Consider the following 25,301-nt stretch of genomic DNA (forward strand, 5'->3'; position numbering starts at 1 on the left):
ATAGACCCTCCTCCTCATCGCCATTGACATTGTCCCATCCACGGTGCGCTCCATGAGCGGTTCAAACTTGGCTTTCAGATCGCTCTACTGCAGAGTAGTCTTCTCTATCTTGATTGCAGACAGCTTTACCCTGAATGCCTGCATACTTAGATGTGCCTCTTTTGATCATAAACCATGTGAGTTGCTAAATGTTGTACCTTTATGTATGTAACTATATTGCTACACTTAGAGGCGCCTCTCTTCTCTTTTATACTCTGTAGCTCCTGCTGGATTTTGTTTCTAATCCCCTTGCGGAGGCTTCCATTTTTGAATGGACATTTTATGGTTACACAACCTACCACATTGCTATAATCTTTTATATGGACTATAAACTGAAGGACTTATAAATAAATGGTTGTGGAACGAGTCATTTGCATTTCCATTATTTCTTATGAGGAAATTTTCTTTGATATACAAGTGCTTTGGATTACAAGCATGCTTCCGGAACTAATTATGTTCGCAATGCAAGGTTTTACTGTATGTATATGTGTATATATATATATATATATATATATATATATATATATACCTTACTATCTATTTACAAATGTTAGTAAACATAAGGATTAAAAATAGTCAATGTTGACTGAGAGAGTGAACCCCCATGCACACTGAATCTTCACTTGAAGTTGCACAATTTCAAAGCCGCAAGTCAGTGTGACTTCTGGTGTGTCTTGCCTAAAATCTGTGCAAATTCATGCACAAATATCTATGCAAGTCATACCTGAAATCGCGAAAAATAGTGCAGGAACCTTTTTTTCGAATCTGCGCGGCACGGCAAAGTCGGAGTTGTACAGTTACATTGCCGACAATAGGGTGTGACTTTTCATGCAGTCGCACCGATATAAACGGGGGCTGAAGGTCCTCTTTAATGATAAAAATGAAACAATAATCTTGTTATTACACGATGACAACATGACAATGTACTATACATACTAACGTACTTATAGCATGAGTGTAACAAGGGCCACAGAGCAGTTTGCATGTATGGTTACATAACTGAGATACGCAGATTTGGGAGTGTGTCTGTTTAATGTAATGTAAAAACAGACTGCGGCATTACGGAAGTGGTTTGGTGAATGTTAAGGCCGTACAATACATATGTTGCGTTCTTTAGTGTCACCGGAATGTTTCCACTATAATCTCCAGCCCAAATGATTCCTTACACAGTACAGACCTGCTGACGGCGAGCAAGAATAATGTTTTGGTCCATTTATAGCTACAGCATAGATGGAATAATTCCAGTCTTATTCCGATGGATAGAAATGCTTTTTTTAAACTTCCAGATATTATTTAAAGAGTTTGTGTCATTACAAAATGATAATAATCCGTTTTTAGAGCGGACTAGTAAGGAATTATAGGGTCACCAGAGCTGCACGTTTTTCTCCAGAATCAATGTTTATGTGAAGTCCAGGCCTGTCAATCCCTGGGCTCATTCCAATATGGTAACAAGATTGGGACCACCAATAGAATTTTCTGAACCCTATAAAATAAAAACAGCAGATCTGTAATTTACACGGCATGACTATAGTATAACTGATGTTGCCTATACTGCTAACCAACCACCCACTCCATACCTTACCCCTTCCCATTAAAGGAGACCACACCTTTTTGGAGTAATTAGTGGCCGTAGCAGCCCCTTTATTAATCAAAACAATAATTAACATATAAAACCAAACATCAAGAAAAAGCATCAGTTAACTGAACAAACTGAACGCGTTGGTCTTCTGCAGGACATTCCCCCTCCCCACTCCATTAACACAATGATGACATGCACCGCGGTCGTATTAACTGTAACTAGGCCTCAAGCTGACATGCTAGCTCAAAGACAACCCACTCTTGACCGCAGTGCACCCATTCACCAGCTTCCATATAAACCATTGTTATATGGAATATCAGCAACGAGCCCATATCTCCAATGGGTCCCACATCAACTTCTCTGTGGGGAGGGGTTATCTTCCTTTACCTGCACCGACCGAACACTCGCCAACCGCTACGACATCCAGCACCAAACTTCTGAAATTAAAAACAAGTTAGCACCTACTTAAAGCACCCTCAGTATCGCTGTTATAAAGGAATTATTATTTTTTTTTTATAACTAGGGGGGGGGGGAGGGGGGGTGGAAATCTTCCTCTTTCCGAATGACGCTGGGGTGGGATGCGCGCTCCAATGCCTCTTATTGTCTCCGCCCCCTAACCGTTCCTGGCCAATCACACATATTTTTTCTCGTCCCAGTTAACTCTCTCATGCCAGCCATCTGCCTACTCTTTGGTCCTAGCTCCAGGCTGTTCTTTACAGGTGCCCCTTTACGTCACTTCCAGTTTTCTCGTAGTCCGGTTACTTCCCTTTGCATTGCATCACAACACGTGACTTCATTAGGGGTGCCGTGTAAATTACAGATCTGCTGTTTTTAACTCTTATCGTTGTAAGTTCACATTTGGCTGTTTAATAAACTAGTGAGTTTTTATATACTACACTATGGGAGGTTCCTTTTTATCCCCTGTTTATACTCGCTGTGAATGAACAGCCGTATGAACTGATTGGAAGCTATCATTCATAATACACCACTTTGAGAGATATCATCCGTTGTTGCTGGATCCAGGGGAGGCCCCAAACTACAGCGATCTCTGTGGCGTTTTTTACCTATATTGAGGTAAGAATATAGAGAGCACTAAGTGGAGCACAGGAAGATCGCACATCGGAAACCACCTATTGAAGACTTGATTTTGATACTTTGTTGCACATAAGCACTTTTGCACCTTTATTATTATTTTTCAGAGCTAATGGACTATTATATCGCTATTATCATCTGATTCTATGGAATTGATTATTTCATTACTCATATACTGAAAATAGCCCATCATTTACCTTATATATAGGATTTGCTATTGCACTGCGTTTACGTATATTTATATATACTTTTTTTGTTACTTTGTTGCACATAAGCACTTTTTGCACTCTTGCACCTTTTTTTCAGAGCTAATGGACTATTATATTGCTATTATCATCTGATTGTATGGAATTGATTATTTCATTACTCATATACTGAGAATAGCAATTATTAACCTTATATATATGATTTGTTATTGCACTACGTTTACGCATATATACCCATACAGGATTACTAGTATATCATTGTTTATTGAAGCTGCACATAGTTATTTGTTTGCACAGCAATATTTACAGAGCAATATTTACACATTCATTTTAAGATATACACAGCTGTTAATAAGTTGCGCTGATCACTCTTTATATCATACCCACGTTAAGTGCACTATATACTTTTCAGGTCTAGCAGCATTTTATTATTTACTATAAACATACTCACTCATCGTTCACTGTGATAGCACGAGGGATCCCCCCCTTATTAATACAAATACACTACAACACATTACATCACTTCCGATTTTTTTTTCTGAGATACGAGAATTTTCGGGACTTTAGTAACCTATTCAATTTCTACTTGCGACTAGTAAGCGAAAAAAAGTTGGATGATCTGTCTTCCAATTTTTGGATCGTGTGTATAAAGGTGTTAACACCTGGCACTCTTGGTGTCCAGTGGCCTATATTCCATATCTAAAAATGACAATTGTACCATTACTGATCATCCATCTATATTGCACCCTTATATATACGAGGATTCTTTAAAAGGTTTCCGCACTGTTGTTTACGTTTTGCAGCTTCACCACAGCATGACAGCTCCTATACTAAACTGCAAGGTCAGCCGGCTTGCCAGACAGACTAATCACATGATATTCTCAGACAAGACCAATTACTTCAACTCCCACCCTCACCGTTTCCAACACAAATATAAAAGTGCGTAAACTTTTTGAAGACCTGTCTTATAATACTTACAGATTGGAGGCAGCATTTTTACCCAACAATTTACAAACCCAGTTTTGTCAATTTTAATTGTATTTTATTTTATTTTATTATATTGGATTTGTCTATAGCGTAGCGTATAGTCTGGTTTCCAACACATGGCCCATGGACCACATGTGACCTTTCATTAGTTGCTATGTGGCCTTTTGAGATCCCCAGCAGTGTGAATGAAAGCATTGATTTGCAATGGGGTAGCAATGGAGGTGCTGTCTTGAAATCACGCATAAAATTTTCCTTGTATTTGAATGTCAACTGTAGCAAGTTTTGACCCAACAACACTTGTAACAGGGCAGCCACCCCTCCTGCACACCCTTTGTCCTAGCCCTGGTCATGGTTTATTCTGTATTTGGCCCTTTTATAGGCAGGGTAACATTGTTATGATAAGCAAAAATCTGTGATTATGTTTAAAGTCCAGCAATCAACAGCAATGAGTCAGGTTATTCACATTTTTACTATATAGTGCTAGGGATATCCTGGTTTTCCAAGTTAAAGGTGCCCTTCATGGGGGGATTGACCATTCGGGCACACGGGCACTGCCCAAAGGCCATGGGTCAGTAGGGGGCCCCCATGAGTGGCTCTTGTCCTGTGCTTCACTGACTCCTACTTCCTATGAGGAGTGAGGAGCGGGCTGACATGGGATGGGAGTGGTATGTATGTGGGGCTGCGCCCCCCCCCCCCAGATTTCCCCATAGGCTACCTCATATAATGAGTAGTTCTTAGCGCTCCTAACTCATCTCCATCCTGACAATAATCCTCACTGCAGAGCTCCCCTGAGACATGGGGCTTATTCTGAGCATGCGTGGCACTTTGTCCTTCGGAATTGTCCACACACGATCGGAATTTAAACTATAGTATTTTCTTGTCGAAAAATTTTAGATCCTGCTCTCAGACTTTGTGTGTCGGAAATTCCAATGGAAAAAGTCCGATGGAGCCCATACACGATCGGATTTTCCGACAACACGATCCGATCGAACATTTTCCATCGGAGAGTCCGACCATGTGTACAGGGCATAAGAGAGGCAGAGCAGCCAGTGTGCTGTTTGCTAAGCCTGTGCTGGCCGCTTCCTAATAGATTGGTGCTAGCTGCTGTAAGGAGGAAAACCTAGTAGGGAAATTAGTCTTGGAGCATGCAGCACCAAAAGTGAGAGCTGTATATTGTTCTAGGTGCAGAGGTGACAACTATGGATAGGTGGGAGCTGAGTGTAGAGGTGATAGCTATGAAGGAAAAGGGAGTGCTAGGTACAAGTTGTGGACAAGGACACAGGGGTGAGCTGTGGACAGGGATGGCTGTGGACGGGGATGCAGGGGTGTGTTGTGCACAGGGACACAGAGGTGAGCTGTGGACAGGGATGCAGGGGTGAGCTATGGACAGGGACACAGAGGTGATCTGTGGACAGGGGCACAGAGATGAGCTGTGGACAGGGATATCTGTGGACAGGGATGTAGGGGTGAGTTGTGGACGGGGACACAGGGTGGGGCCCCATGATCTCCTATTGCCTGGGGGGCCCCATGAGTTGTCAGTCCACCTCTGGTGCCCTTTATCCTTTAAAAAGCAGCATAGAACAGATTGCAAACAATCCCCAATATGACAAGAATTTGATATTGACTACAATGTACAATATAATAGCTATACATTTTGCAATATATTACAAGGATGATGGTCCTGGTTCTGGTCTGAGATGACCCTCTATCGCAGTTTGGTTCACAAGCGTTAAAGATGTAGATCTTTCCCTGTGGTTGACCAGGACGAGACTGTCTTCCTTCCATGTTCCAATTATGTACTGGTGATAAGGATCCGCAGAATGATCACTTTTGGAAAAATGCCAGTACATCACCACAAAGGTCAAGAAGGCAAAGCCACTAATAAGCAGGAGAATATAGACCATCTTCTGTGGGTCTTGGTTTGGATCAATGTCCTCTGTGGTAAAATTGTCTGAACACGTGACACATTGTTCCCCTAAGAGGTTCACTAAGGTCTTGTTGATATTTAAGGAATCCATGGGGATACCAAAAACTTTAAAAGACAGCTGTGGAGAGAATAAATGGATATCGATGAGGTAACCAAATATTGGATTTATCTTGAAATACGTAGTAAAAGCAGGGCACAATGTTTTAAAAGTTATGAAGACCAAAAAAAAAAAAAAGTTTAAAAATGCAGATTTATGCAAATGCAGTTCCCCCCTCCACTAAATGATTTGGGGGGGGGGGGGGGGGGGGGTGGCCCAATACTTTTGGTAATATAGTGTGGCTTCTGGAAGAATGGTCAAACATTCCCATAGAGACACTCCTAAACCTTGTGGACGGCCTTCCCAGAAGAGTTGAAGCTTTTATAGCTGCAAAGGGTGGACCAACTTAATATGGATCCCTATAGACAAAGACTGGGATGCCATTAAAGTTCAGGTGCGTGTAAAGGCGGGTGTCCCAATACTTTTGGTAAAATAGTGTAGTTGCTGCTACATCACCATGAGCATAAGCACTGACTACCCACCATGACCAGAAATAGTCCCCGTGTCACCATTTTTAAAGGACCACTACACCCATATTAGATGAAGTGTGTCATAAAAGAAGCATTAAAGTCCCGGCCTTCTGGCTAGGATTGGTGTGGTCGCTGTTCCTGTCGGTGTCCGGTGGAGGAGCTGTCACCCTGACTGAGGGCTCAGGGTGTTGCCATGCAAATCCACTGGAATGGTGGGCCTGGAAGGGCTAGTATCGGGCGGAGGCTACATTTGACGTCCGTAGCTCTCCCCGAGAAAACCCTAGAAGGGCTCCCTATCTGGCAGGGATGGAGGGCTGCACTGGTCTGGCTAAGGGTTGGGCCCGAAAAGAAGCCCATGGTGTATGTGTCTTTGGAGTGGCAGTCCAGGGGTTCTGTAATATCACTGTGAGTGAGGGTCACTTTGATTTATGGCACCACGGTCACTGCGCCATTCACACTTTTTTTCTCACCTGCTTCCTGGGCCGGGCCTTTTGGCTGGGACCGGAGGAATTTTTGATTCCTGGTCGGAAGGCCGGCCATTGTACCACACAATGGTCACTTTTCACTCTCCTCTCCACTTCCTTCTTCCCCACTTTCTTTTATTTAAGCCCCATCTTTGTCACTTTTTTGTATTTTGCACGTGTTACCGGTAGGGTGTATGTCCTCGGGCCTGGCCTGAAAGTCTTAGGAGGGGATGGACACGGCCTTCTGGGTTAGTTTGCCCTCTCTCATGGGGTCTCCCTTCGGGGGAGACCCACCTAGTACTTGGGTGGGTCTGTTTCGGCAGACCCTCCAAAGAATGGGGCCCCCCTGGTTTCGTCCAGATGGACCAAGTGTAAGTACCCCAGTCCCCATCTGGAGTCTAACACCCCAGAGGATTAGGGCAAGGTCCTCTGATTTTGGAGGATTTGTGTACACCCGTTGCACGTTTTTGTGTTTTACTCTTTATGTGTGTGCACATTTTTTTGGCACCGGGTGAAGTTTTTGGAGTGTGTTCACACACCATGTGCTTTCAAAAGATATAATAAAAGAAGCGTTAAAGTGTCTGTCAAGAAAAAATAAATACATATATATATATATATATATATATATATATATATATTAATTTTTTTTTTTTTTATGGAATGGAGAAGGATTAGAACTCCTGCTGGGTTTTTACAGTTAAACAGGAAGTTATGGAAAAATCTGCAACAGGGACACAGATGAATAAAAACTTGACAGGGGCTCAAGCCCTTGAATTTTTGTTTCTATTAGTTCTTTTGGAAAATTCCTCTCATATGTTGTCCAAAAAAAAAAGTTGTCAGCAGGGTAGTGCTATGTAGACAATGTAAAAGTTTAGAAATTACTATTGGCAAGTGATTAGATCGGAATTAGATCGGAATTGGATGTACATCAGTTTATGACCCTTGTAACCTTTCCACAGAGTGGTGATAGAACACTTGCATAAACTAGTGTCACCCTTTTCTATAATTCGGACTTGTAATAAAATTGCCTTGTGCGGGTCTACAATATTGCCCCTGGCGTCCTTTGACAGCTCTTTGGTCTTGCCCATGATGGTGGGTTTGAATGTAATAAAGAGATTCTGTGGACAGGTGTCTTTTATACACATAACGAGTTGTCGTTAGGAGCACCTTCTTAAATTGACAGGACTATTCTGTGGGAGCCAGAATTATTGTTGGTTGGTAGGTGATCAAGTACTTATGTTACTCACTGAACTGCAACTCAAATTTATAAAATTTCTATCATGTTTTTTCTGGATTTTTCGTTAATATTCTCTCTCTATCATTTAACCATTTTCCGACCGCTGCGCGCCAATGTACGTCAGCACAATGGCAGCGGTGGGCAAATGGGTACACCTGTACATCCCCTTTAATTGGTCGGGCTAGCAGACGCAAGTGCGCCCGCTGCGTACAGGGTGACCATGCCCACGGGACCGGCGGACATCGAGTGTCACGGAGCCTCAGAGCGGGGAAGTGCATATGTAAACAAGGCATTTCCCCGTTCTGTCTTGACATGACAGAGATCACTGCTCCCTGTCATCGGGAGCAGTGATCGCTGTCATATGAGTTGAAGCCCATCCCTCTCACAGTTAGAATCACTCCCTAGGACACAATTAACCCCTTCATCGCCCCCTAGTGGTTAACCCCTTCCCTACCAGCGTCATTTACTCAGTAATCAGTGCATTTTTATAGCACTGATTGCTGTATATATGACAATAGTCCCAAAATAGTGTCAAAAGTGTCCGATGTGTCCGCCATAATGTTGCAGTCACAATACAAATTGCAGATCGCCACCATTACTAATAAAAAAAAAAATTAATAATAAAAATGCCATAAAACTATCCCCTATTTTGTAGACGCTATAACTTTTGCACAAACCAATCAATATACACTTATTGCAATTTTTTTTTTACCAAAAATATGTAGAATACATATTGGCCTAAACGGAGGAAAAAATTAGTTTTTTATATATTTTTGGGGGATATTTATTATAGCAAAAAGTAAAAAAAACATTGCTTTTTTTTCAAAATTGTCGTTTTTTTTTTTTTTTTAGTGCAAAAAATAAAAACCGCAGAGGTGATCAAATACCACCAAAAGAAATCTCTATTTGTAAGGAAAAAGGGACATCAATTTTGTTTGGGTGCAACGTCGCACAACCACGCAATTGTCAGTTAAAGCGACGCAGTGCCGAATCACAAAAAGTGCTCTGGTCAGGAAGGGGGTAAAATCTTCTGGGGCTGAAGCAGTTAAAATACACCTGTGATAAAAACTTATAGACCCTTCATTTCTTTGTAAGTGGGAAAACTTACAAAATCTGCAGGTCATCAAATAATTATTTTCCCCGCTGTATGCTACTGTACATTATTATATATCATTAGAATACATTATTAAAATGATATTTTATGATATTTGTTACTGTGCTCCCAAATCTCATATTTACAATATCTGACAAAACATTATTTTTAAGTGGGTAGACAATTGTCGTAAAACTTGAATAGATAGCACTAGGTTAGATTCCTACAATCAACAATAATTGGGACCGTATCTACCAAAATGGCACCCTTAGGCCAATGCCAAGAACGGCAGCATAAGGAAGCCCACTTAATCTCATCTTTTTTTAACTATAAGAACTTTTTTTAAATCTTCTGCCCCCCTCTGGATATTTTTGTTAAATTCAGAAACTCTCTGGGTAGAAATTGTGATCAGGGGATTGGGAGGAGTCAAAACACTACAGTTATTTCCCCCTACTGTATACCCAAGAAATTATATTTCCTTTCCTTAGATTGGTAGTCTTTACAGTTAGAAATCAACTAAAATATTCAACATACTTTCTCCAATACTACATTGCAGCACTAACTTTTCCTAAAATAATCATAGCTTAAGACAATGTCTACATACAGCTCTGTCCATAGTGCATATAATGTATTTTTTTCTGCTGGGGTATTGTGGTCCTTTAACATTTTTTTGTCAGTGAACTCAGGTTCCTATTTATGCTGCCCAGATAGGCTATAAATACAGCGACCTAATCCAGTTAAATCAGGGCAGACCATAGCATTTGGACAAATGTTTATATGTATGCCTCAGAACAAATGGTTAATGTATATATCCAATCCGTTTGATGTTAAACATTCCATGTGGTATTTATGAAGCATCCAGGCCATGTTCTCCACAGGTGGCCATATATGGAGCTCCAACACACGTTCAATCATTCCCAGGAAATTGAAGAGTTTCTGTTTTGGATGCGTCTATAATAAAGGAACCATTGTAAAGTCCTTCAGCTTTGAGCTCTTCCAGATGGTCTGTGGTGTGATCATAAACTATAAACTTATACCAAGAGAGATAAGCAAAAATAGCAGCCATGTACCTTACAGTTGGTTCAATGAATCTTCAAGCCCTTGTACACACGGTTGGACATTCCAACAACAAAATCCGTCGGATTTTGTCTGAAACTGGTGTTGCATACACATGGTCGGACAAAGTTGTCGGAAAATCTGATCATTCGTAACGTGATGGAGTTATTTCGTTACGACGGGACTATGTTCAGGCTAGTAGCAATTAGGAATTTGATCTAAACATACGTGCCACTTTGTCCGATCGGAATTCTCTACAAACGATCAGACAAAGTCCGATCGGATAATGTTGTCGGAAAATTTTATAGCCCAGCTCTAAAACTGTTGGATATTTCGACGGAAACAGTCCGATGGAGCCCACACACGGTCGGATTATCCAAAAACACGGTCGGATCGGACATTTTCCGTCGGAATGTCCGACTGTGTGTACAAGGGCTAATTCTCTTCAAGTTTGGTCAAGAAAATACCCCCAGCCTGCTTATTGGACAATGAATGTGAAGCAGACCATTGATCAGGTTCTCCTTCTGCTCATTTATCTTACTGTCAGCACATGTGCTTCGATGTAGAGCCTGTTTGGCTCCTGGAACCTACCCTTATATTTCAAGTCTAATGCTGGCCATAAACGGTTCGTTTTATGTTTTTTTCATCAGTCGGTGAGACATTGTATTCTGACAACGGGACCCGCTAATGTCAGAATTCACACATCATCAGCCACAGCTACTGATTGAGAAATCATTTTCAACATGTCTGACAGAAGTCAATCAAAAGGTTGACCAGCTGATCAAGTAGGGACAGCAACACTGAAATTTGGCCAGTCCTGCTGAACCAAATTTTTATCAGTGTATGGCCAGCCTGTTGGCCAGGGTTCAGAAGACTTTGATACCAAGACAAAAGCAGGTACTTACACCTGTTGACCTGTTGACTTAAAAACACAAAATTAAAGATTTATTTGACTCCTTTGCCACCGTACATATGCATATTGCGTAAAAGTTTTCCATACAACAAGCGCGTTTCCCTTATTTTGTCTTGGTACTTACACTTGTTGATTTAAAAACCCCTTCCTGCCCAGCCCTGATGTACCTTAACCTCTTGGTACCTACAGCATGCAAATGTGCTGCCTCTCAGAGGGTGGGCCTTGGTGCAGAACAGCTGCATATTTGCATGCAATATTGCAAAACAAGCTGTGCCGAGAGCGCACGCCTTGCAAGCTCCCAGTACAGTTACCAGCAGCTAACAGAAAACTTGCAATTGGGAGATTTACAATCATGTGACAGCCATGATTGGCCAATCACAGCCATCACATGATCATAAACCCTGCCTCCCGGCATCTAAAACCTCTTAAAAGGCTGGGAGGCATCAGCACCAAGAGGTTAAATAGAGTCTGTATGCCTGGAGGGGGGGGGGGGGCAGGATCAGCCAATCATGTGAGCGCTGTGATTGGCTGTCATAGGGCTCACTGCACAGTTACTGGGCTGTCAAAGATAGCTGTTGTCTGTAATAATGATTGGGATGTTTGCAGGACTGGCTCCCAAAGATGTAACGCTTATGAAAGCCAATCACAGTGATCACATGATTGTTGGTTCCATAAATCGTGCCTCTTTGAGTCTCAACTCACCCCCCTCCCTCCACTCTACAGCTAGCTATACGTGGCTAGATTATCTCTTCATGGAAGCGATTCCCATGTCCATGGCAATTCCCCCATTTACAGTGTGAATGAAGGAATTGCCATTGCTGGTTGCCTAAATATTATGGTGCAGCCATACAGTGACTGCATTTGAAGGAATGCAATCACTGTTTGGCCAATAATTTTCCAATGTGGCTCAGTCAATTTTTAGATATACTTATGTTGAGCCAAAGTACTGCCTTCAGGGCCATACACAACTTGACTTTCAGTTGTATAAGCAAAACTGTAAGTAATCTATGGCCAGCTTGATTAATTCCTGGCATAGAAAAAAAAACTAAAAAGCTTTACTTAGCTAAATCTACAGCCACGTGACGTTCTGGTCCCAAGTCTTTTCCTGTGTTCAGAAGGCGGAGTCTCACTTTGGGTGTCCATATCACTACCTGCATGATATGGACTACTTCCCATTAGCTGTCCTCTGGTGTCCTATCAGGATCCAGAAGGTGAGCTTTGCTGGTGAAGTAAACAAAAATGGGGTCTGCCTGGACATGAGTTATATAAAGTGTAACTATAGACAAAATAAAAAAACGACCTCCTTCCCCAGCTCCCTACTCTATCTTTCTCCCTATCCCTCTCCCCATACCCAACTAGTCTCTATTCCTTCACCCTCTTTTTTGCTCCCATTTAGAATAACACTTCCCCTCACCCTCCCTTCCCTTCTTTTCCTTCTCTTCCCTTCTTCCTTCCTTTCCTTCAAATCTCCCGCTATTGATTTTCTTATCCCTACATTCTTGTCTGCACAAATACATCAGAATACAGTATATCTAAATCACAATATTGAGATATTGACATAGGCGAATACTGCCCTGCCACACCTTACTGCATAGTTCACCTTTTCCTCTCGCCTGCTGGATTAAACAAAAAAATCGAGACAATGTTAAGAAAATCTTTTCACTCTTAGTAAGTGATAGCAGATTAAATGAAATGGTTCATAGAATGAAAAAAATTGGGGGACCCTAATGAGTCTCATTCTGCTATTTAGGCTAATACGACGAAACTGGTTAAAGTGGAATTCCACCCAAAAGTGGAACTTCCACTCATCTGATTCCCCCCTCCCCCTCCGGTGCCACAATTGGCACCTTTGGGGGGGAGGGGGGACAGGATACCTGTCTTTGACAGGTATCCTTTGCCACTTCCGGGAGCCTCAGGTGCGGCTATTAACGTCAGGGCTGGGGCTCCCTCCTCCTTCCCCTGTCACCGTGCCAGTAGGAGAAAGGAACGGGCCTCGCGCATGTGCAGTAGGGCTGCTGGCGTGAAGCCGAAAAAGGCTACACTGCCGGGTACCCTTACCAGCAATGGCGGCGGCAGCACTTGACAGCTGATGTAAACATCAGCTGTGGTGCCAACATCGCTGGACTCCAGGACAGGTAAGTGTCCTATTATTAAAAGCCAGCAGCTGCAGTTTTTTTTTTTTGCCGGACCTCCACTTTAAATACTGTATGTAATGATTGTAATGAGACTGCAGTGTTGTCTTAAATAATTATTTGTTAGAAGTAGGGATGCACCAATACCATTTTTTTTACACCGAGTATCGATATTTTTTTTTAGTACTCGCTGATACCAATTACCGATACCTACCGCAACCATTTTGTTTACGCTTCAGCTGTCAGCAATGGTACAAAGCATTGAAAAGTCATTTACAAATTAAATAAATTGATTATGTTTTTTAATTTTGCACTTTTTTAATGTGAAATATGTAAATATATGTTAATCTATATATGTGAAAATATTCACTAACAAAGCAAACAAAAAAAAGGTTTAATTGTTTATCGTTTATAAAATAGACGTGAAAAAAAAAAAAACCCAAAAAAACAGGAAAATAATAATTCAATGGAGGAAAATAGGGAGTTAATTAAGGTTGATTAGAGTAAATTAAGAGTTAATAAGAGGTTAAACAGAGGAACATTTTTTTATCCCCACTGACAGCTCAAAGAACCGAGCCTGAAAGTATCGGTTTCAGGTATCGGTGCATTTGCACACGTACCGATGCTTGTGCAAATACTCGGTATCGGTACCAATACTAGTATTGGTGCAACCCTAGTTAGAAGAGTATGAGTGATGAATGTGAGGCAATTATAACCTTACCATCCCATATAAAACAATCACCGAATGAGAACAAAAATGGGGTGGGACTTTACATGTACCTTGCAGCGTCTAATACATTTGTGTTCTCATTCGGTAATTGTTAAATAATTATTTGACATGATCTATATGCTGAGTTCTTTGTTGTCTACTTTAAATAAAAAATGTCTAAAAATTAAAAATGACATATATGAGGTAGACGTGAAGGATCAATGGGTAATAAAACTATGCTCATAGCTCGATGTTCAAGTTAGCCAATAAAGATAATCACCTAAATAGTGACTTAAACTCTAGTGTGAAGATAAAAAAACAATATACATAATGCATGCAATTTGCAAAGTTGATTATTTTGCCGCCCTGGATTACAATATCCACCTAGCCATAAAAAAATTAAAAAAATAAAAAGTTTTAGTTAAAGCTTAGGCATCAGATGCAGAAAACTTACCTTACTGCTTCTTTAGAGGTTGGATGGGTTTTCTGCTCATAAGAGGCTGCACCGAACAAACGCTCCATAAAGCACCAGCCACTGGTAACTAGCAGTGTGCCGATGGAAGAGAAAGTGCTGAGCTGATTATTATCTGTCTGACCCAGCTCCCAGATATTATCAGAAGGAAAGATACAAGGACTGCCAAGGGTGGTGCCCAAAGCTGCTGCCACTTGTACCTACTATATTACATCTAATGATGTAAGTTTAGAAGCAGGTGTGATCATAATATCATAAATTGTTCCTGTTTTGCTAGATAGGTGTTCTAAAAGCTGATCAGGAATGCAGCGAAACATATAAATCTAAAAAAAATCACCGGTTATAGGTGTCAGTAGCCCACAGACAGGGCGTGCTGCATTGCTGCGATGTCATGGTGTAGCCTGCTTGAAAGGCAAATACATCTGTCCATCCACTCAGAGAAAAAGCTTACAGATGAAAGGGAACTAAAGCCTTTACTGTCTTGTATTCCAATAATGCAAAAGTGTCAATCCATCGTTGTAGGGAACAAATGTTAGATCTGCTAAAATGGCAGACACTCGGTAGGGAGGGTTGATAAAGTGGGTAGAAATTTGCTTGTCAGCTATAACAAATGGGTTTATGGTCATCCAGCTGAAGGTCAAGTGGCCTGAAGACCTGGAGGTACTGCATCGAGACCCGGACATCAGAAGCAGGGATGAATGATTCTGCTCAGGTTCGACTCGCCAAGTCCTGGTTGAAGTTCATAGTATTATATAAAAAGTCTTGCTCCACAAATCAAATAGTAGCAGCAGTTATAATAACCCTAGGGTAATAATACAGTGCCTTGAAAAAGTATTCATACCCCTTAACCACTTAAGCCTCAGACCAATTCGCAGCCAAAGGACCAGGCCCCTTTTTGCGATTCGGCACTGCGTCGCTTTAACTGAAAATTACGCGGTCGTGCGATGTGGCTCCCAAACAAAATTGGTGTCCTTTTTTTCCCACAAATAGAGCTTTCTTTTGGTGGTATTTGATCACCTCCGCGTTTTTTTTTTTTTTGCGCTATAAACAAAAATAGAGCGACAATTTTTTAAAAAACTCATTATTTATTACTTTTTGCTATAATAAATATCCCCCAAAAATATATAAAAAAAAACATTTATTTTCCTCAATTTAGGCCGATACGTATTCTTCTACATATTTTTGGTAAAAAAAAAAATGGCAATTAGCGATTATTGATTGGTTTGCGCAAAAGTTATAGCGTTTACAATATAGGGCATTGTTTTATAGCATTTTTATTCATATTTTTTTTTTACTAGTAATGGCGGCGATCAGCGATTTTTATTGTGACTGCGACATTATGGCGGACACATCGGACATTTTTGACACATTTTTGGGACCATTGTCATTTATACAGCAATCAGTGCTATTTAAATGCACTGATTCCTGTGTAAATGACACTGGCAGTGAAGGAGTTAATCACTAGGGGGCAGTGTAGGGGTTATGTATGACGTTATGTGTTTTTTTTTTATTGTAGGGGGCGTGGCCTGGCATGTGACGTCACTGATCGTCCTTCCCTATAAAAGGGAACAGACGATCAGTGACTGCCACACTAGGAAGCACGGGGAGAGGCTTGTTTACAGACTTCTCCTCGTTTTTCAGCTCTGTGACCCGAGTCACGGAGCTCAGGACAGGGTCGGGAGCGCACCGCTGGTGGCCCTTAAAGAGCCATGTATAGGTACGTGATTGTGCCCAGCCGTGCCATTCTGGCAACGTACATCGGCGTGAGACGGTCCTTAAGTGGTTAAAATTGTCCACATTTTGTCATGTTACAACCAAAAATGTAAATGTATTTTATTGGGATTTTATGTGATAGACCAACACATAATTGAGAAGTGGAAGGTAAATAATAAATGGTTTTTAATTTTTTTTACAAATAAATATCTGAAAAGCGAGATGTGCATTTGTATTCAGCCCTCTTTACTCTGATACCCCAAACTAAACTCTAGTGGAACCAATTACCTTTAGAAGTCCACCCGTGTGTAATTTAATCTCAGCATAAATGCAGCTGTTCTGTGAAGCCCTCAGAGGATTGTTAGAGAACCTTAGTGAACAAACAACATCATAAAGGTCAAGGAACACACCAGACAGGTCAGGGACAAAGTTGTGGAGAAGTTTAAAGCAGGGTTGGGTTATAAAAAAAAAATATCCTAAGCTTTGGACCTCTGACGAAGCACTGTTCAATTCATCATCCACAAGTGGAAACCTACCAAAGGAAAAGGGAAGTAGAATATACACCGCTCCAAGGCTGTCTGCAAATTAAAGATCTGTTGATACTGCTGTGGTAACAAGACTGGGTGTCTGCCAAGGTCCGCAACCTGGGAAATCCATGCAACAAAGAGAAAGAGCGCCACATCCAGAGATGAAGAAAAATTAGTTTTTTTATTGTAGAATCAAAGGTTTAAAAAACATGACACATGAGGGATCCACACTGTTCAGCAGACGTGTTTCACACAAAGTACTGAATCATTGCTGGCTATAACCAGGTTTGCATGCTTCTTTATAGACCAAAGTGTGTGGCTGGAAGCAATCACAAAAAGAGAGGTAAAAATCAATCAATCACCTGTCAAAAAATAAATTTTCAACACACCATGTGCAATTAGGATGATGAGTCAAAGGAGACATACACACCTGGATAAAACACATATACATGTATAATTCAAATGTCAAAATGTCACAGGAGATAATTAATCACATACCGATGTAAAATAGTATAAACATTGAAAAACATGCATAAAGAGGTTAAAACAGTATACATAAAAGAATAATAATGTATATGTATACTTTCAAAAAAAACAAACACATAACAGCAAAGATAGTGATGGAATCATGGTAGGAGGAAACTCATGTGTAAGGATATATAACATATGTATACATGAAAAATCCCCCGTTGGACCAGAATTTACCAGTAGCCTAATACAGTATATATAAAAATACAAAAAGAAAATGCATATAAGCATATGTATATAATTATATTTATATTTGTAATTGGAGGCACAAAAGTAAATAAAAGGTCGCATGAAAACACCACTATACTGACACCATTAAAATCAAAAACACCCCTTTACATAAAAACGAGAACGGAATAGTCCTCAAACAAAGAAGGTATATATGTTTCATATAAAACAAACATGTGTGCATATAACTCAGCCAATAAAGATAAATACTAGCTGAGAAAAATCAAGAAAACCAGGCAATTGTTCAAAAAAAAATTGTTCAAAAAAATCGCATCAAAAAAAAGTTTACGTCAAAAAAGACAGAGAGCAGGAGTTTAATAAGAAGGACAAAAAATATATATGAAGCACATTAGAATTTCTCAAAATAATGGGAAACATCCCATTCATAGTTTAAGCCAGAGGGAATACAGGTACTCAAATAAAAAATCCAGCAAACTTCCCTCCTACATAAAAGTCTAAATAAATCACCCCCTCTGGCTGAGAGTTGAACCCTCTCTACTATTTGTACGTGCACCAGACCAGTATTACGACTATGGTGGTTGTTTTAACCACTTAAGGACCACTTAACCACTTAAGGACCGAGCCTCTTTCTGAGATTTGTTAAAGTTAAAAACATTTTTTTTTTTGCTAGAAAATTACATAGAACCCCCAAACATTATACATTTTTTTCTAACACCCTAGAGCAGTGATGGCGAACCTTGGCGCCCCAGATCTTTTGGAACTACATTTCCCATGCTCCACTCCACTGCAGAGTGCATGAGCATCATAGGAAATGTAGTTCGAAAACATCTGGGGTGCCAAGGTTCACCATCACTGCCCTAGAGAATAAAATGGCGGTCGTTGCAATACTTTCTGTCACACCGCATTTGCGCAGCAGTCTTACAAGCGCACTTTTTTTTGAAAAAACGAATTACTAACCGGTAACGTTCTTTCCCGGAGTCTTTCAGGACAGCCACCTGAGAGACCTTGGCTCCTCCCCTCTGTAGGAAACACCTGCGCCAGCCTTCTATAAATTTCCTCCTCCCCTGCTGCTCCTCAGTTCTTTAAAGAGCACCTCCAGTTTGCTGGGGAGACACAAGAACATATGATACACATAATCAATTATATCACATTTCCTGTAAGGAAATCTTTATATCTTGATACACATCTGGGTGGGTACACGGCTGTCCTGAAAGGCTCCGGGAAAGAATGTTAAATGAAAAAATAAGACAATAGTAAAGTTAGCCCAATTTTTTTTTATATTGTGAAAGATAATATTACGCTGAGTAAATTGATACCCAACATGTCACGCTTCAAAATTGCTCCCGCTCGTGGAATGGCGACAAACATTTACCCTTAAAAATCTCCGTAGGCGAAATTTAAAAAATTCTGTCAATGCGTTACCTTTCGTTTAACTCAGTACAGTTCAGTGCGTTACTGCAAGTTTAACGCTGTATATTTCAGTGCATTACATGCCGTTTAACGCAGTGCATTATTGCACGCTTAACGCAGTATATATCAGTGTGTTTCTTTCCTTTTAATGCAGTATAGTTCATTGCGTTACTGCAAGTTTAACGACCAATATTCCAATGCATTACCTTCCGTTTAACGCAGAATAGTTCAGTGCGTTGCTGCAAGTTTAACACCATATATTTCAGTGCGTTATGTGCCGTTTAACCACTTAATGACTGAGCCTCTTTTTGAGATTTGGTGTTTACAAGTTAAAATAATTTTTTTTTGCTAGAAAATTACTTAGAACCCCCAAACATTATATATTGTTTTTTTCTAAAACCCTAGAGAATAAAATGGCGGTTGTTGCAATACTTTCTGTCGTATCATATATTCTTTATTTTTTGTAAAAAAATAAACTTTTTTGAATTAAAAATAAGACAACAGTAAAATTAGTCCAATTTTTTTTTTTAAATGTAAAAGATAATGTTACGCCGAGTAAATTGATATCCAACATGTCACGCTTTAAAATTGCACCCGCTCGTGGAATGGCGACAAACTTTTACTCTTAAAAATCTGCATAGGCAACATTTCAAAATGTCTATGGGTTACCAGTTTTGACATACAGAGGAGTTCTAGGGCTAGCATTATTGCTCTTGCTCTAACGATCGCGGAGATACCTCACGTGTATGGTTTGAACACCGTTTTCATATGCAGGCGCTACTCACGTATGTGTTCGCTTCTGCGCGTGAGCTCGGTGGGAAGGGGCGCTCTAAATATAAAAAAAAATCCTTATTTATTTAATTTTTTTTATTTGACTGTACTTTTAAAAAAAGATTGGGGGTCACTTTTATTCCTATTACAAAAAAACGTAAACATCCCTTGTAATAGAAAAAAAACATGACAGGACCTCTTAAATAGGAGAACTGGAATCAAAAAGACCTCAGATCTCATATTTACACAATGCAATAAAAAAAAAAAATGTCATATGAGAAAAAAAAATTGCCTTAAGAGCATTGGGCGGATGTGGCATTTGACATGACTTACCGCCAGTCAATGCTGTGGAGCCAAGTGGGGGCCATCTTCCCCTCACTCGGCAGCTAGCCAAGCAGGGAAGAGGACCCGATCATCTCCGCCGCTATCGGCAGCTCCGGTAAGTGACGGAGACAGTCCACCGGAGCGCGGCGGCCCCTTAAATCCAAAGTAATTGTGTACAATAATATGTATAAATAAACATGCTCCAACACCAATGGTGCTCTTATATAGTTTTTCTTTCCTCCAATAGTGCACGTACTCCCAACAGTGGTAGGAGTGGTGCACCAGCTGATGTGGTTGTTATAAAACACTTTTAATCTTCTATTATGTAAGTAGATTTTAGTGGGAGCTTTTAATAAATTTATAAACGGGAAAGCACTATGTATCTGCCTTTTTGTTATATGTGGTCCATTTGTGGCATGTGAGTACAAGGGCGAGGGTACACCAAGGTCCAGGAGAAAGGAGAGAAGATCACCCCAGGAGATTTGAAAAAGTTATGATGACCTAGATTGTTTCTTGTTTCAGGTGAGCAGGTTTTTCACCTAGTGTTGGGAGTACGTGTACTATTGGAGGAAAAAAAACTTCAGAAGAGCACCCTTGGAGCATGTTTTTTTTACATATTACTGTATACAATTGCTTTGGATTTTAAGGACTTCTATAATTACTCAATTATATTTTGAGAGACTGTACTTCACAATATTATGTATATTGTAATTTGATTAATGGAATTTATATCACATGTACAGTATCTCCCAAAAGTGAGTACACCCCTCACATTTTTGTAAATATTTTATTATATCTTTTCATGTGACAACACTGAAGAAATGACACTTTGCTACAATATAAAGTAGTGAGTGTACAGCTTGTATAACATTGTGAATTTGCTACCCCCTCAAAATAACTCAACACACAGCCATTAATGTCTAAACTGCTGGCAACAAAAGTGAGTACACCCCTAAGTGAAAATGTCCAAATTGGGCCCAATTAGCCATTTTCCCTCCCCGGTGTCATGTGACTCATTAGTGTTACAAGTTCTCAGGTGTGAATAGGGAGCAGGTGTGTTAACCACTTTCAGACCGGACCATTTTGCTGGCTTAAGACCAGACCACTTTTTGCGATTCGGCACACAGTCGCTTTAACTGACAATTGCGCGGTCGTGCGACTTGGCTCCCAAACAAAATTGACGTCCTTTTTTTTCCACAAATAGAGCTTTATTTTGGTGCTATTTGATCACCCCTGCGGTTTTTATTTTTTGCGCTATAAACAAAAACAGAGCGACAATTTTGAAAAAAACTGATTATTTTTTACTTTTTTTTTTATAATAAATATCCCCCAAAAATTATATAAAATTTTTTTTTTTCCCTGAGTTTAGGCTGATACGTATTCTCACCCTCCTCATAGAATTTTTGTTGCAAAAAAATACGTTTGTTTTCTGCCTTCGCTAAGGTCACCTGTATAGCAATATTTTGGGCTTCCAACTACCTCCTCTCAGTGTGATCTGTAGCGTTTGCGGTGGACCCCAACTCCGCCTCTCAAAGTTCTTGTAATACAGAGAGCTATCAGTCCTTGGTCTTGGTCTTCATGGAGGAAATTGATTTAATAAACTGACGTCGGAGAAAGGCCTGAAGGGCGTCCCAACATATACCTGAAGATGCTGTATTTCTATTAATAGTAATAAAATCAGTGAGAGCAGTAGTTACTTGGTCTAGGGTAGGACACAAAGAGAGCCAGAATGGATTTATTTTCCAGTGTTTCCTTTTGCAAGGGCCAGAAGTGGTTATCTGAACACAATATGGAGAGTAGTCGAAGACTGTCCTCGGTTCATATTGGGCATCAGTAATAAATTAAATAATTTCCTCATTTCAGAGACCAAGGTCAGTTCTGGAAAGGCCCCTGTGTGAAGCAGAATGCCAAGAATAAGTCCTAGTTTGAGGGCTCTTTAGGCGCCATACATCATGAAGTCCTATCTCCACCAGAAGATTGGCAAACGGTGTCAGACCTCCCGCCGATGGCCGGCAAGGGCGAGCTACCGTAAATCTATCTAACTGTAAATTTAAGTAGTTATTGAAGTCTCCCACAATGAGGGCTGGAACATTAGGATGGTGGGCCAAAAAGCCTGCTAAAATCTTAAGGACTTCTGCGGAGAAGGGAGGAGGGATGTACACATTGGCTAAGATACAGCCCAGTCCCTCCAAGTTGCCTCTCATATATAACTGCCATTTTTATCCACTACTGAAAGTGTCAATGAAAAGGGTATCCCCTGGCAGATCAGAGACCTGTGAAAGCTGAGAATTGCACAGGTTGATCTGTATGCATATGTGTTTCTTGCAGCCTTATTATGGATGACAGTAGGCGCTTAGTCACATGTGTCACAGACAACCTTTTCACCCTGTTACCCAGGCCTCTCACGTTCCAACGTAGCACCACATGAGATCTAGCCATGATATGTCAGTGAGAAATAGCAAACAGATAGCTTTCCAAGTAAAACATAATCTCCCATCATAGAACCTATATATTCACCATACCATTGTCCATATAGAAAGAAAACCCTCCAATGCTCTGGATAGGGCCTTGATCTGTGAACAAGAATATCAAATAGGCCAACAGGGCTTTTGTAAAAAAACTTATGAAGAAACCTTTGTCCTCAAGGGACCTTTGAGATGTCTGGGGTGTGGGGGACAGGGTCTCTGGGCCTCCTGTCGGTGCGTCTTGTAAGTATGGGTGTCACAACAGGAGAAACTAGCTTGAAGATATTATCGCACATCTCTTAGGACATCCGCCTTGCCAAATATTGCTACGACTTGCTGATGTCCACCGTTATACAAAGTTTGAAGTAGATTCGCAGTAGGCTTGCGGCCATCAGACAGCTTGCCTATGGTTCGCTGCTTCCTCCCAAATGGAATGTTCCTCTCTGTCCATCCACTGCTACACCAATTGTGGTTTTTCAAAGAAATGGACCTGGTCTCTTGCCACCATGCGGAGACAAGAAGGGTATAGCATGGAGTATTCTACGTTGAAGCCTCCCTTAAATTCTTGGCTTTTGAAAGGATCATGTCTCTATCTTTGTAGTTGAGCAGCTTGAATAGAAACATGCAAGGGGGGGGGGGGGTTGCCCAGCAGTGGTGGTCTCAGGGGTACTCTGTGAGCTCTTTCCACACAGAACATGGGAGAAAAGGAGTCTTTCCCATAAATTTGAAGGAGCCACTGTTCAATAAAATGTACCGGGTTCTTCACTTTGGTCTTTTCAGGAATGCGGATGGCCCCATTATCCCTCCACATCCTGTTTTCCATGTCATCTATGCAGGCAGCCTGCTTGGCTTATTGTTCTTATTTGTTTAATAAAACATTTAAAGCGATATCACACTATCAAAGCTTTTTATTTCCTATTATTCCCGAGATACTGCGTGGGAAGCCCAGGATCCTGTCACCATTATAGAACCAAGGGGTGGTTCACAAGTGTGTATTGACTGAGCGTAATTGCTAAGTCTCACGCTCCAAGGTGAGCATTCAATACCTAGGGGGTCACTGGAATAAGAGCACAAATGCATGATCTGCAACACCTGTCAATCATTTCTACACGCATGGATTTATAAGCATGTCAGCAGTGCTATTACTGGATACCACGCATATGCACTTTTTTCAACAGGACTGTCACAGCATTGTTTATAAAAAAGACTTGTTTTTTGCACAATAGCACTTTTTGCTATTTAAAGTGGCACTAGTGTTGTTCCCTATATACTACAGGCCCCTTTATCTGTGTTACAAAGCACTTGGATGCACATGAGCACTTTATTATTAATGTTTTAATTGACATATTTAGTGTTTTATTTTTGTCATATCACATTTATGTCACTTACGTCACATTAACACTACATGTGTTTGTTTTAATTTTCAGCAGGCATTTATTGTGTAATATTCTAAAGTGCAGCATATAATTTACTATTTTTGTCTATGTGCATGAGACGTGTGTAACGCTTGCAGCTGGTTAGTGATATCTATTAGGCTTTGGGTTGATTGAGGCTCGCAGGAATTTTATTACTTTCTATTTATAATCTAATGATTATCTTTTGTCAGGATTTGACCATTTGGGACATTCAAGTACATAATAATATAGAGACCTTCCTTCCATTTTCAGTTTTCAGCTTTCACTATTGATGTGTTTGCAGGTCAGATAGGAGACACACGTTTATTAAATCTGTAATTCTACTCAGATGGTATCACCGTATGTCTAATACATTATTAAACTTAATGAAATGGAAAATTCATATTAAGGTCTGTGACACCAATGTCCTTTCATTGTTCACCATATCTCCAATCTTCACATGGGCTCACTTGTCATCAGCTTTCATATGTGAAAATGGCCATGTGATCCCTATGGTAATTACAAATGACCAGTATAAATACCTTAGTCCAAGACTAAGAGGCACATGGGTAAATCGAAAAGACTCACCAACTTTATGAGTTCAAGGATGCAAGACAGAAAAGGATCCGCCAGTATGATAATATATTTATAATATGCTATAACATCATTTTTAGTAAAACCTGAAATCTGCCTCTAATATAGGGCTTGCCGTATAAGTGCCTTCATTGTAAATGGCAGGTGGACGAATTGGGTACAAAAGCGGGTTTACAGTAAAAAGAGAGCTCGTCATTGACACCACCAGCGTGATGATGTTCATTAATAGTTCAATGGGGAGGCTGCAGGCAGGGAAGGAGCTCAGAGTCTGAAGAACTAGAACTATAGGCTATGAAAAATGTTGACAACCTCTCTGTACTGCTAAATAACACAGATAGATGGGCACATCACAATTGTATGGCCAATAGTGGGCATAGCTACCTGTGTGATACAGGGCTTTTTTTTCAGAGAATAGGTGCAGGTAATCCCCTTCTTCCAAGTTACCCCTTGTCTCTGCCCCTACCCACCTATGAGCACGCCCCTTAGTTCCACCCCCTACGCATCTCCCAATACCACTCTTTTTAGAGAAAACAACACCAAGTATCATTTTGTGGTGCTAAGTAATTTATATGGAATTTGTTGAGGATAATATGAAAAGCAATAAAATAGATCACCTGCAGCCAGCAGCAATAGATCCCACCAGCAACAATAGATCCCACCAGCAACAATAGATCCCACCGGCAACAATAGACCCCCCGGAAACAAAATATCCCCCCAGCAACAATACACCCCCTTCAACAAAACAACAATAGACCCCTCCCTCAACTGTAGATCCCTCCTAGCAACGATTAACCCCCCCCAGCAACATAAGACCCTCCTACCTCAAAAATAGACCGCTCCCTCAACAATAGATTCCCCCAAACTACAATAGATCCTCCAGCAGCCAGCATCAATGGACCCTCTAGCATAACCC

General features: G+C 40.6%; 1 long non-coding RNA gene across 1 annotated transcript; it reads right to left on the reverse strand.

The window, feature by feature from the left end:
- Positions 1 to 3,160: 3,160 nt before the first annotated feature.
- Positions 3,161 to 14,776, reverse strand: LOC143981818 (uncharacterized). The gene is made up of 2 exons (XR_013274365.1): positions 14,456 to 14,776; positions 3,161 to 5,948 (listed from the first exon to the last, which is right to left on the reverse strand). It is a non-coding gene; the product is annotated as an uncharacterized LOC143981818 (long non-coding RNA).
- Between the last annotated feature and the right edge of the window lie 10,525 nt (positions 14,777 to 25,301).

The sequence above is a fragment of the Lithobates pipiens genome, unplaced genomic scaffold (genome assembly GCF_037356315.1).
Source record: "Lithobates pipiens isolate NorthernLeopardFrog02 unplaced genomic scaffold, aLitPip1_a1.2 Scaffold_16, whole genome shotgun sequence".
NCBI lineage: Eukaryota > Metazoa > Chordata > Amphibia > Anura > Ranidae > Lithobates > Lithobates pipiens.